Here is a 12,519-nt window from a genome sequence, read left to right as displayed (position 1 = left end):
TGTGCACTTAAGATGCGACTTTAAGGTTTTACTACTTACATCTGCGGTCCCCTCCAAGGTTTCTCGTTGTTATCCCATTGGGATGAGTTTTTTCTTGCCCTGATTGGGATCTGAGCCGAGTATGTCGTTGTGGCTTGTGCAGCCCTTTGAGACACTCGTGATTTAGGACTATATAAGTAAACATTGATTGATTGATGATTATTTGTTTTTACTGCTGATGGTGCACTCATTGGAGAGAGGCTGGCCTTACTCCGCTCAGGATTTTCAAATAGGATACATTTTTATAAAATATATTCTACGTGAAAAACACAAACGTCATTAAAAAATACAAAACATTTATTTTAATCAGCCCCTTCATTCCTCTCGCAGCTATACAATTATAAAATAACGCTGAATAGACGATTTGTCTAATATTTTTCATTTCTGATTGTTCAAAATGTTGAAACGTATATGGAGGATTTTCTGCAGCCGTTGACGGAACTGTCAGTTTGCACGTCCAAAATAGTGCTTGCTAAAACAGTGAGGATAAATCACAATGCGCATGCTAAATAATCATACTTGCATTTTCTCCTCCCAGTATTGTGGGCGTTTTGATGCTTAGCATATATTTTGCGTATTAACTAAGACAGAGACGCAAAATAAATTGCACGCCTTATTCTGCAATCCACTTTGCACACGTTTAGTAGATCAGCTTTGCGTATGCTATCAAAATTGCACGTGTTTTAGTACCCGCAAACCTTTAGTCAATCAGGCCTTATGTTCTTTGTTATTATCAATGTGGTTAAAGATGTTCAGCCCAACTTTTTATATAAAAAAAGGTAATAACTAAAAAAAGCAAAAATGGGTTGTTAGCATTCACAGCTCAAGTTAGGCGCTAGCTTAGTGTGCTTGTATATAATATATACTAAAATAGGTGACTCAAGGTCGTTTTAAATTAAAAGCTGAGTCTATTCGAGCTGTTACTGCTTCATGAGGAAGATCTAGTTTAAATACAGCCAGTAACCTCAATGGCGCATCTGTCATAATGCTTCTGCAGCAGAGTGGAATACTTCACAGCGCCCAGCATGCATTGATTAAGAGTCATTGGAAGATATTATCCTGACCTCTTTTTTCCAACAAATAGCATCTTTGTGAAATTGCAAGATGGTCACACCGAGGTGAGGGGAAATTGCACCTCTTAGACATCTCCCTCTATGCTTTCACTCTCAAGGGCTTTAATCACAATGTTATCAGGGAAGACTTGTGCCTGTGTGACTGGCTGGCCCTAGGTTCACTGATTTGGCCTACTAAAGTCCTATATAATCAGTGGTCGGTCAAGGCTTTAATGGAATGCCGCAATCCAAAAGAAGACATTTCTAAGCTAAGATCCCTATGAGAAGCAACTTGTGTTTTTGGTTGATGAATTTGCCATTTATCATAATAAATATCAGGGGTAGGGCTCTAGAGCCAGGTGTGGCTCTTTTGATGACTGCATCTGGCTCTCAGATAAATCTTAGCTGACATTGCTTAACATGATAAGTATGAATAATTCCGCTGGTAATCACAGTGTTAAAAATAATGTTAAAAATATAAAACATTCTCATGGATTTTAATCCATTCATCCATTTTCTACCGCACCTGTTCAAGAAGTCGCATTATTGGTAAGAAATATTTTATTTACTATTGGTTAGCTTCAGAATAACAATGTAATTAAAAAGAATACGAGACTTATTGTACTCTAAAAATGTTAGTATTAATTAAAAATGCATGCATTTAGTTGTATTCAGTGTTAAAAAAATGTATATGGCTCTCACGGAAATACATTTTAAAGTATTTGGCTTTCATGGCTCTTTCAGCCAAAAAGGTTCCCGACCCCTGATATATATCAAGTGTAAAGTGCATGTATATGAGGTTTTGAAAAAAAAAAATAACAGTGTTAGCTGATCATGCGAGTAGTATTGTTGCATGTTGCACAAATGGTTATTTAAAGGAATCATATTATGATTTTTTTTCTATTTTTAAAACACTTCATTTAAGTCTACATATAATATAATGATTGTTCTTCGGTGAAAAAATTGCATACTGGAGATTTTGTTTGACCAGCCTATTTGTAAGCCATAATTTTGCTCCCTTTCAAAACATCTCATTTTGAGAGGCGGAGTTGTTAGATGCAGAACAACCCAATTTCATCACACACCCTCACGCTGAGTCAGCATTTTCCCCTGCCCGGCAGAAATGTTTTGTAGTTTTTTAGCTTTCCTGCTTTTATTGTGCACTTTGGACATCGACGACCGGCACCAGCCATATGTTTTTAGCAGTGGTGGGCCGTGTGTTTCTCACCTAGGCCTTCAGTGACGTCTTACTTACCGACTTCACCTCTCAAAATACTGTAATTTATGTCATCACACGGCATACTTGCCAACCTTGAGACCTCCGATTTCGGGAGGTGGGGGTTGGGGGGCGTGGTCAGGGGTGGGGCGGGGCGTGGTTGGGGCGGGGGGCGTGGTTGGGGGCGTGGTTAAGAGGGGAGGAGTATATTTACAGCTAGAATTCACCAACTGGAGTATTTCATTCATATATGTATATATATATATATATATATGTATGAAATACTTGACTTTCAGTTAATTCTAGCTATATATATATTTATTTATTTTATTATATATATAAATAAAAGAAATACTTGAATTTCAGTGTTCATTTATTTACACATATACACACACATAACACTCATCTACTCATTGTTGTACTTGAAAGTACAATGCAATACAATTTCGGGGCAATGGCACCTATCAAATACACAGTAATGAAAACACAGTTGTTCTGCTAACTGTACTGTGTGTTATGAGAGTAGAGTATGTGTGTGTGTGGCCCTTTAACAGGTGACAGCATGTGAGGTGAGTGACGTCAGTGAGTGTGTGGGCAAGAGAAGAGAGGGAGCGTAGCGTGAGTGCGGGGAGGGACTAGTTGGTTTTGTGTTGGATTGGCTGTGTGCAAGCAATCAATAAAGCAAGATTTGCAACTAATCGCTGGACTCATCATTCACCCTAAAGTCGTCCGCTGTGGAGACCCACTGCCGGGTAAGGTGAAAGGTGTTGCCCCGAGCATACATCGGCCCTGGAGAAGTGTCTCCCCTGCGCTCTTAGACTATGGTCTCGTTCTTCTGCTTCGTCTCCTTGTGTGCGCACACTGGACTCAGGTCCGCATGGAGATGGAGGGGGCGTGGCCTCCAGCTCCGGCTGAATTCCGGGAGATTTTCGGGAGAAAATTTCTTCCGGGAGGTTTTCGGGAGAGGTGCTGAATTTCGGGAGTCTCCCGGAAAATCCGGGAGGGTTGGCAAGTATGTCACACGGACACGGCTGGAGATACTATACAGAAACCCACTTGCACAATACTGCGCATTGAACCCCCTCAACAGTGTACAAAATGGTAAATTTTTCGGCACATTTAACATTCAATAAACCCGCTTAAGAAATTAAAACATATCTTACGTGGTACTGTCAAAATGAGAAGAATTGTATAAAACAAATGAAACATGAAGAGATTAAGAAATGAAATATTTGAACTCACAATTTGTAGCACCCATTCGACGCTATATTAGCCAGTGGTGCCGCTCGGAGTCGTTTGATTTGTGTGAAAGTGGCGGGCAAATCATTTCAACGCCGGGATAGCTTCCGGTGTCGGCCGACCACGTCTCACAAGATGTAGTTTCTCTTAAGTATCCTTCTAGAAAATGGCCTTGCAAATACATATCTGCCATCTAATCAACATTTTTCTCTCATTCTTTGTGAGTTTTCTGTGGCTTTCTATGGCTCGTATGGCTCCGGTGCCACTTACTGTTTTCGCAACTTGTGATTGGATACTCGCCTGGGACTCCCAAGTGACTATCCAATCACAGCGTAAGGCCAGCTAGAAGGCCTTACTGACAACAACTCGTGATCTGATTGGCTATGGCAATTGTCTATCAACCGTATGTGTCCGTTCACTTCCAGTGCACAGACGCCTGCATTGTTGATTCTGAAGGCCCGGGCAGATTTCATACAGCATGGCAACATAAGCTAGCTGAATTCTGATTGGATACAAACTGTAACCTAAAAACAACAGCACTGGAAAGAGCATAATATGACATGAAGAGAATATGAATACTTTTATATATTTAGGGAAAGTAAATAAAAAAATACTTTTATCTTTAATTATGATCATGATTTCTGGTTATATTAGACCAGCAGAGAAGGCCTTGCTGGCCCTGACGGCACTCCACTGGTTTTGAGTGACTTTCACCACAACACAACATCCCAGATGATATAGCGAGATCAGCAGCTCACTGGGTTTTGTTGTCGGCGCAGTAAGGAGACTATGCGAGGAGACGAGAGGAAGAAACCATAAGCCAGACTGCAGGCATTATAATACTAACTGGTCCATTGCCAAACACAGGAGGCAAGTACGGTAAAAGTCGTTTTTAGGAAAGTCATTATTTATTTTGCCACATGCAGGACGGTGATGGTGTAGTCTTACAGTAGCACTTGGCTAAGCTAGCTGCACAACAACTTGAACTAACATAGCTGATGTATCATTCACACATTTCCAATGTACTCTTATGACTTACCATTTTATTGTCTCCTCCACAGTTTGATTTCACATGTTCAGGACTTTTGAAGATCCCAAATACACATAAGCAAGTACCAATAGGTTAGAAAAGTTGGTTTTGCATAAAAAGGCCCCTTTAATATGTGTTTTACAACTAAATTAAGGGTGGATATATAAATTGAGGCAATTGCTTTTTTTTATTGTTTGCTCCATATTTTTACAGCATTACATATTTTATTGCATTTATAGTTCAATTAATAATAAGACTGAGTTATCCATCCATCCATCCATCCATCCATCCATCCATCCATCCATCTTCCTCCGCTTATCCGAGGTCAGGTCGCGGGGGCAGCAGCTTAAGCAGGGAAGCCCAGACTTCCCTCTCCCCAGCCACTTCGTCCAGCTCCTCCCGGGGGATCCCGAGGCGTTCCCAGGCCAGCCGGGAGAGATAGTCTTCCCAGCGTGTCCTGGGTCTTCCCCGTGGCCTCCTACCGGTCGGACGTGCCCGAAACACCTTCCTAGGGAGGCGTTCGGGTGGCATCCTGACCAGATGCCCGAACCACCTCATCTGGCTCCTCTCGATGTGGAGGAGCAGCGGCTTTACTTTGAGCTCCCCCCGAATGACAGAGCTTCTCACCCTATCTCTAAGGGAGAGCCCCGCCACTCGGCGGAGGAAACTCATTTCGGCCGCTTGTACCCGTGATCTTGTCCTTTCGGTCATGACCCAAAGCTCATGACCATAGGTGAGGATGGGAACGTAGATCGACCGGTAAATCGAGAGCTTTGCCTTCCGGCTCAGCTCCTTCTTCACTACAACGGATCGATACAGCGTCCGCATTACTGAAGACGCCGCACCGATCCGCCTGTCGATCTCACGATCCACTCTTCCCCCACTCGTGAACAAGACTCCGAGGTACTTGAACTCCTCCACTTGGGGCAAGATCTCCTCCCCAACCGGAGATGGCACTCCACCCTTTTCCGGGAGAGAACCATGGACTCGAACTTGGAGGTGCTGATTCCCATCCCAGTCGCTTCACACTCGGCTGCGAACCGATGCAGTGAGAGCTGAAGATCTTGGCCGGAGGAAGCCATCAGGACCACATCATCTGCAAATAGCAGTGACCTAATCAAGCAGCCACCAAACCAGATCCCCTCAACGCCCTGACTGCGCCTAGAAATTCTGTCCATAAAGGTTATGAACAGAATCGGTGACAAAGGGCAGCCTTGGCGGAGTCCAACCCTCACTGGAAACGTGTCCGACTTACTGCCGGCAATGCGGCACTGCCACAATAAGACAGTCCGTTACCCCATACTCTCTGAGCACTCCCCACAGGACTTCCCGGGGTACACGGTCGAATGCCTTCTCCAAGTCCACAAAGCACATGTAGACTGGTTGGGCAAACTCCCATGCACCCTCAAGGACCCTGCCGAGAGTATAGAGCTGGTCCACAGTTCCACGACCAGGACGAAAACCACACTGTTCCTCCTGAATCCGGGGTTCGACTATCCGGCGTAGCCTCCTCTCCAGTACACCTGAATAGACCTTACCGGGAAGGCTGAGGAGTGTGATCCCACGATAGTTGGAAGACACCCTCCGGTCCCCCTTTTTAAAGAGAGGAACCACCACCCCGGTCTGCCAATCCAGAGGTACCGCCCCCGATGTCCACGCGATGTTGCAGAGTCTTGTCAACCAAGACAGCCCACAACATCCAGAGCCTTAAGGAACTCCGGGCGGATCTCATCCACCCCCGGGGCCTTGCCACCGAGGAGCTTTTTAACTACCTCGGCAACCTCAGCCCCAAAAATAGGAGAGCCCACCACAGATTCCCCAGGCCCTGCTTCCTCATAGGAAGACGTATCGGTGGGATTGAGGAGGTCTTCGAAGTATTCCCTCCACCGATCCACAACATCCGCAGTCGAGGTCAGCAGAGCACCATCCCCACCATACACGGTGTTGACACTGCACTGCTTCCCCTTCCTGAGGCGGCGGATGGTGGTCCAGAATTGCTTCGAAGCCGTCCGGAAGTCTTTTTCCATGGCCTCCCCGAACTCCTCCCATGTCCGAGTTTTTGCCTCCGCGACCGCTGAAGCCGCACACCGCTTGGCCTGTCGGTACCTGTCTGCTGCCTCAGGAGTCCCATGAGCCAAAAGAACCCGATAGGACTCCTTCTTCAGCCTGACGGCATCCCTCACCGCCGGTGTCCACCAACGGGTTCTAGGATTACCGCCACGACAGGCACCAACTACCTTGCGGCCACAGCTCCAATCGGCCGCCTCGACAATAGAGGTACGGAACATTGTCCACTCGGACTCAATGTCCAGCACCTCCCTCGTGACATGTTCAAAGTTCTTCCGGAGGTGGGAATTGAAACTCTCTCTGACAGGAGACTCTGCCAGGCGTTCCCAGCAAACCCTCACAATGCGTTTGGGCCTGCCAGGTCTGTCCGGCATCCTCCCCCACCATCGCAGCCAACTCACCACCAGGTGGTGATCGGTAGAAAGCTCCGCCCCTCTCTTCACCCGAGTGTCCAAAACATGAGCCCGCAAATCCGATGACACAACTACAAAGTCGATCATGGAACTGCGGCCTAGGGTGTCCTGGTGCCAAGTGCACATATGGACACCCTTATGTTTGAACATGGTGTTTGTTATCGACAATCTGTGACGAGCACAAAAGTCCAATAACAGAACACCACTCGGGTTCAGATCCGGGCGGCCATTCTTCCCAATCACACCTCTCCAGGTTTCACTGTCGCTGCCAACATGAGCGTTGGAAGTCCCCCAGTAGAACGAGGGAATCACCCGGGGGAGCACTCTCCAGTACTCCCTCGAGTTAATCCAAAAAGGGTGGGTACTCTGAGCTGCCGTTTGGCGCGTAAACGCAAACAACAGTCAGGACCCGTCCCCCCACCCGAAGGCGGAGGGAAGCTACCCTCTCGTCCACCGGGTTGAACTCCAACGTGCAGGCTTTGAGCCAAGGGGCAACAAGAATTGCCACCCCAGCCCGTCGCCTCTCACTGCCGACAACGCCAGAGTGGAAGAGAGTCCAGCCCCTCTCAAGAGAAGTGGTTCCAGAGCCCTTGCTGTGCGTCGAAGTGAGTCCGACTATGTCTAGCCGGAACTTCTCCACCTCACGCACTAGCTCAGGCTCCTTCCCCCCCAGCGAAGTGACGTTCCACGTCCCAAGAGCCAGCTTATGTAGCCGAGGATCGGACCGCCAAGTGCCCTGCCCTCGGCTGCCGCCCAGCTCACACTGCACCCGACCTCTATGGCCCCTGCTATGGGTGGTGAGCCCATTGGAGGGGGGACCCACGTTGCCTCTTCGAGCTGTGCCCGGCCGGGCCCCATGGGGACAGGCCCGGCCACCAGGCGCTCGCCATCGTGCCCCACCTCCGGGCCTGGCTCCAGAGGGGGGCCCCGGTGACCCGCGTCCGGGCGAGGGAAATCTGGGTCCTTGTTTTGTGTTCTTCATCGAGGTCTTCGAGCTGCTCTTTGTCTGATCCCTCACCTAGGACCAGTTTGCCTTGGGAGACCCTACCAGGGGGCATAGAAACCCCCGGACAACATAGCTCCTAGGATCATTGGGACACGCAAACTCCTCTACCACGGTAAGGTGGCAGCTCAGAGAGTTATAGCCATTGAAATGGCCGTATTCTGACTGACATTGAACCTTTTAAAAAATATATCTCAGAAAGAAGCTGTAGAAAAAGATAAACTGCAAGCCCAGAGACATAATTAACGTTATCTTGTTGCGTCTTTTCATGACAAGAAAGCCCAGAGCGGCCTGACGGTTAAGCAGCCGTAATCTATGCAACCATCCGAAGGTGGTGGTCAAACAGTCTGTCCATCAACTTAGCCATCCAATCAGCACTTGAGTTTGTGACGACAACACCTGGTGATGTCAAGCCGGTTAATCTCTAACATGATATTGCAAGCTAAGCTAGACCCTAAAAAAAATATCATACATTGTATTTTTAGAAACATTTTCGACAATGGTCAACTTCAAAAATGCAAGCTGACTCTAAAGACAGCAATGCACAGTGCTCAGAGTGTTACACTGCATGTCCCAGGAGATGAAAACAATAGTGGGAGGTGGAAATGTAAGTAGACCGAAAAGGGTCTTACACTGTAGTTATTGAGGTCGATCCACCTGTAACACTGTGAAGACACCTCACATTCCACAGGGGTTTCACTGCTGAGGAGGTGGCCACAGATGACTGGTTCTAATACGACTCAATATGCATCACAACAATCTTATACAAATAAGACATAACGTAAAAGGATAAAAATGCATCTAAAATATTTGTGTATTTATGTAAGTATTTATTTTCTGCATATTTACTCACCATCATTGGCTCCATTTGAAAAAACAGGACAACAAACAAAAAACTGCTACTGTACTTAGGAATCAAGATCGATGTGTGATTGTCTAGTCCAAAACAAATGTTGACCTATGTTGCCGAAGTGAACCCGGAGAGGACGGTGAGTGCGACCAAACGAGCGTGTCTCAGAGGCTGAGGGATAATCCTGCAGTGTGCCACTTGAACAGCTTTGGAAGGGGGAGGGAACTCAGTGGGAAGAAATGCAAAGGGGCAGATAGGACGCGGGGGACAAAACAGAAATCGAGGGTCAACATTTAAATTAGCGATGACCGACAGGGCAGAGGTACCAAGGCCACTTCATTCGAAAAAGGCAGACGTGGAGCTGACAGCGCAAATACAACATTTTTGTGCGCACAATTCTGAATTTAATTGAGAGTGTCTCCCAAATTCCAATTCAATTCCAATTTGAATTGAATTTGAACTTAGGCTGTAAACAGGAATCATATGTGCAATACCTATTCAAATTAAAGGAAGAAAAATAAAAATGTCATGAAAATCTAATTGATATTTTTGGTGTATTCCAGAATCATGTTTTACATTATATTCCATACAGGACTATTATTACCAAAACCCCATGTACACATTTTAATAACAGCAAATATTTTTCATTGGCAATTAGGGAATAAAAACATTTTGTATAGAACAGAGCCCTTATTTTGATGTATTATTACTTTCGAATGATGAAAAAGGGTGGAAAAATACTTTTTGCTCAGAATTTTGTGTCATTTGTTTACTTTCAAAAGAAAATATTCTTATAAATGATTCAGATTGGAGGGGATTTGTGTTTAGTTTTAGTGTTTCAAATTCCAAATGAGCTAATAATTGTTCGAACGTTTAGTATCTTGTCTTTGCAGTCTATTCAATTAAATATAGGTTGAAAGGGATTTGCAAATCATTGTATTCTGTTTTTATTTAAGATTTACACAATGTGCCAACTTCACTGGTTTTGGGGTTTGTATTATTAGTAAAGTAGCATTAGTTATAAACTAAAGTCTTCCAAACATATATGTTTTTGGACTGTAGGAGGAATCCAGAGAACATGTTCCTGACACATTCTGAGTGTCCAGCAACTAGCCTCTTACAGCACTCAATGGGAACCACAACAAACACGTAATCTTGTTAGAGTAAGAAGATTTCATAGAGATGAACTAACTTTACCCTGCTGCACATTAGTACCCCTGGACGTTATGACAACTGAGAGCTCAGACGGGGTAGTATGTAAAACGATAACATCAATCACTGTTGTTTTGCACTTTGTGGGTGGCGTCTGCTAGGCAGAGCACATCCTGCGCGTCCACCGAGGGCTAAAACAGGACACACAAGGGGAGAGACGGAGGGAGGTCTTTCATTGAGACATGGGCTTAGGGAGAGTGACAGAGGCAAACAGTGTGAGACAGCAGCGTCCGGGTGGTGACAAGGAGGGAAGACTGGCATGGAGGCAGACGACGTGAGGCGAGACGAGGGACAAGAGGAGGAACTACGGCGAGAGTTAAGGTGCTGCTATCTCAGGGAGGATGGTGGAGTGGGCCAGATGGGCAACGATGGGAGTCATCTCATGGTTGTTGCCAGGAAACAAGCTACCCGGTGCAGATTTTTCTGTCATTAAGCCAAGCATGTGACTATGCTTTGTTGTGCTAGCATTTTAATCAATACTGATACATCTGTATTAGTGATCTGTACAATTGTCAGAATAATATATGGATAGGGGTGATTGTGGATAGTCACATTATAATTGGGAAGAGTTGAATTGAGTTGACTTGACTTGAGTTTGAGTTTATTTCGAACATGCATGCATACAACATGATGCATCACAATTTCCCGTTTCTCTATTCAACATGTTCGAAAAGGAGTAGGAAGAAGCAGATCTTATTTAATCCTACCCCTTTTCCTTTAACAAGTTCCAAGCTCTGGAACGATTTACCTTTGAGTGTTAGACAGGCCTCCTCTCTTCCTGTTTTTAAATCGCTCTTAAAAACACACTTTTATTTCATGGCCTTTAAAACTCTGTGATCTCCATCCTGCTATGGCGTCCCATAATGCACCTGCTGTGAACCTGTTTCTATGTTTTATTTATTTATTAATTAAAAAAAAAAAAAAAGTATCGTGCCTGTTTGTGTTGTGTTGTGTTTGCTTGTTTTTTTCTTGTGTTATCCTTTAACCTGCCCATTGTACAGCACTTTGGCTACCCCTGTGGTACATTTTAAATGTGCTTTATAAATAAAGTTGATTTGATTTGATTTGATACATAGCAGTTGCTAAAACTTTTGTTCACTCCCTGTTCTCAATATATTCACAATATACTCCATAAATAATAACAATAAAAATAAATAAATAGATAAATACTACTTGGTGAAGTAAGTTATATTTCATATGGTGAGATGAGTAAGATTATCTTGAAAATGACTGGATGAGATCAATTCAGAATGTTTACCATGGTCCTTCTTCTTTGTACTTTGTAAACAAAATTCAGTCTAAGCCTTGGCCCCTGTAGAGGGGGTCTAGACTGAGGCCAAGAGAAAAAACCCTCATAGCAATAGCACACGTAAACAAATGTGTAAGAGGGAAAACATCAAAGAACACAAAGAACACAAAGGACATTACATACATTAAAAGAGCAGAGCTGATGCAACCAGCTGCCACTCCAGCAGTGCCACTTCTACACACAGCCACAAAAGTAAAACAACAAAAAAATAAATAAATAATCAACCAATAATATACATTGCGTACACATGATTGCACCATGTATAGACAAGCAACCAAACAAAAACATAATTTCAACACCCACACACACTGTGGTGGCCTCTGCGGTGTTCCACACCATCGTCTGCTGGGATGGGGGAGCATGGCCAGAGACAGGAGCAGACCCAACAAAGCAACCAAGAGAGCCAACTCTATCCTCGGCCTCCCACCAACTCTCGGCCAGTGTCCAGTCCGCATGGATGAATGAGGATGCGTCCGAGGAGACCGAGGCGTGATCTAGATGTGATCTGCAGATCTAGATCTAGAGAAGCTGTATGTCATGTCAGCATACTTACCTATTATCAATACAGATTTCAAATATTGGGGGCTTCTGTCTTATGACGTCAGTGTCATTGTTGTTTTCCTGGAGTAAAATATCTAAGTATCGGATGAGATTGCTTTCATTCAAAAAGCCTCTTTCCTGTGTTATGTAGTACTGGATGCGGGTCACAGCTCTAACGAAAAACATAAAAGGATGACTCAGCTACCTCTTCCTGAACGCCTCCAGTGATTCTGCTGCAGAGTCAAGGTTCTGCATCATTCTTAGTGCCATGTGAAAGATTTTCCTCACGTCTTGTTCTTGCTAAATCAATCGTGTTTTAACATTTTTCTGTCCGAGTCAGCCACAACCAAAACAGCTTATATTTGTATGTTTAAAAAAATTACCTTCATCATCATTGGTATGAATCAACAATATAAAAATGTATATCATGCCCCCAACAAGAAGTGCAAGGGTCATGGCTAGCAACAGGTCACATGAATCTGAGAGGGAAAGGGCCTGCTGGATGGAGAGTTGGTTCTTGTTGTCCGGTACCTAAGATATTGTAGTCAA

The 12,519-nt window shown here is 44.7% G+C and overlaps 1 protein-coding gene across 3 annotated transcripts in view; it reads right to left on the bottom strand.

Moving 5' to 3' along the window:
• Window positions 1-12,519, bottom strand: part of pacsin1a (protein kinase C and casein kinase substrate in neurons 1a) — a 64,767-nt gene that overhangs the window by 25,259 nt on the left and 26,989 nt on the right. The window contains exon 1 of one of the 3 annotated variants that reach the window (XM_061985294.1): window positions 8,913-9,082. The exons of the other annotated variants lie outside the window; for them this stretch is intronic. The gene's annotated coding sequence lies outside the window, so the exon portion shown is untranslated. Of the gene's footprint in view, window positions 1-8,912; window positions 9,083-12,519 lie in introns of those variants that run through there. 3 annotated transcript variants of the gene reach the window in all.

The sequence above is a fragment of the Nerophis lumbriciformis genome, linkage group LG01, assembly GCF_033978685.3.
Source record: "Nerophis lumbriciformis linkage group LG01, RoL_Nlum_v2.1, whole genome shotgun sequence".
Taxonomy (NCBI): Eukaryota; Metazoa; Chordata; class Actinopteri; order Syngnathiformes; family Syngnathidae; genus Nerophis; species Nerophis lumbriciformis.
Note: the sequence above shows the minus strand (reverse complement) of the source record. Positions and strands in the feature narration are given on the sequence as shown.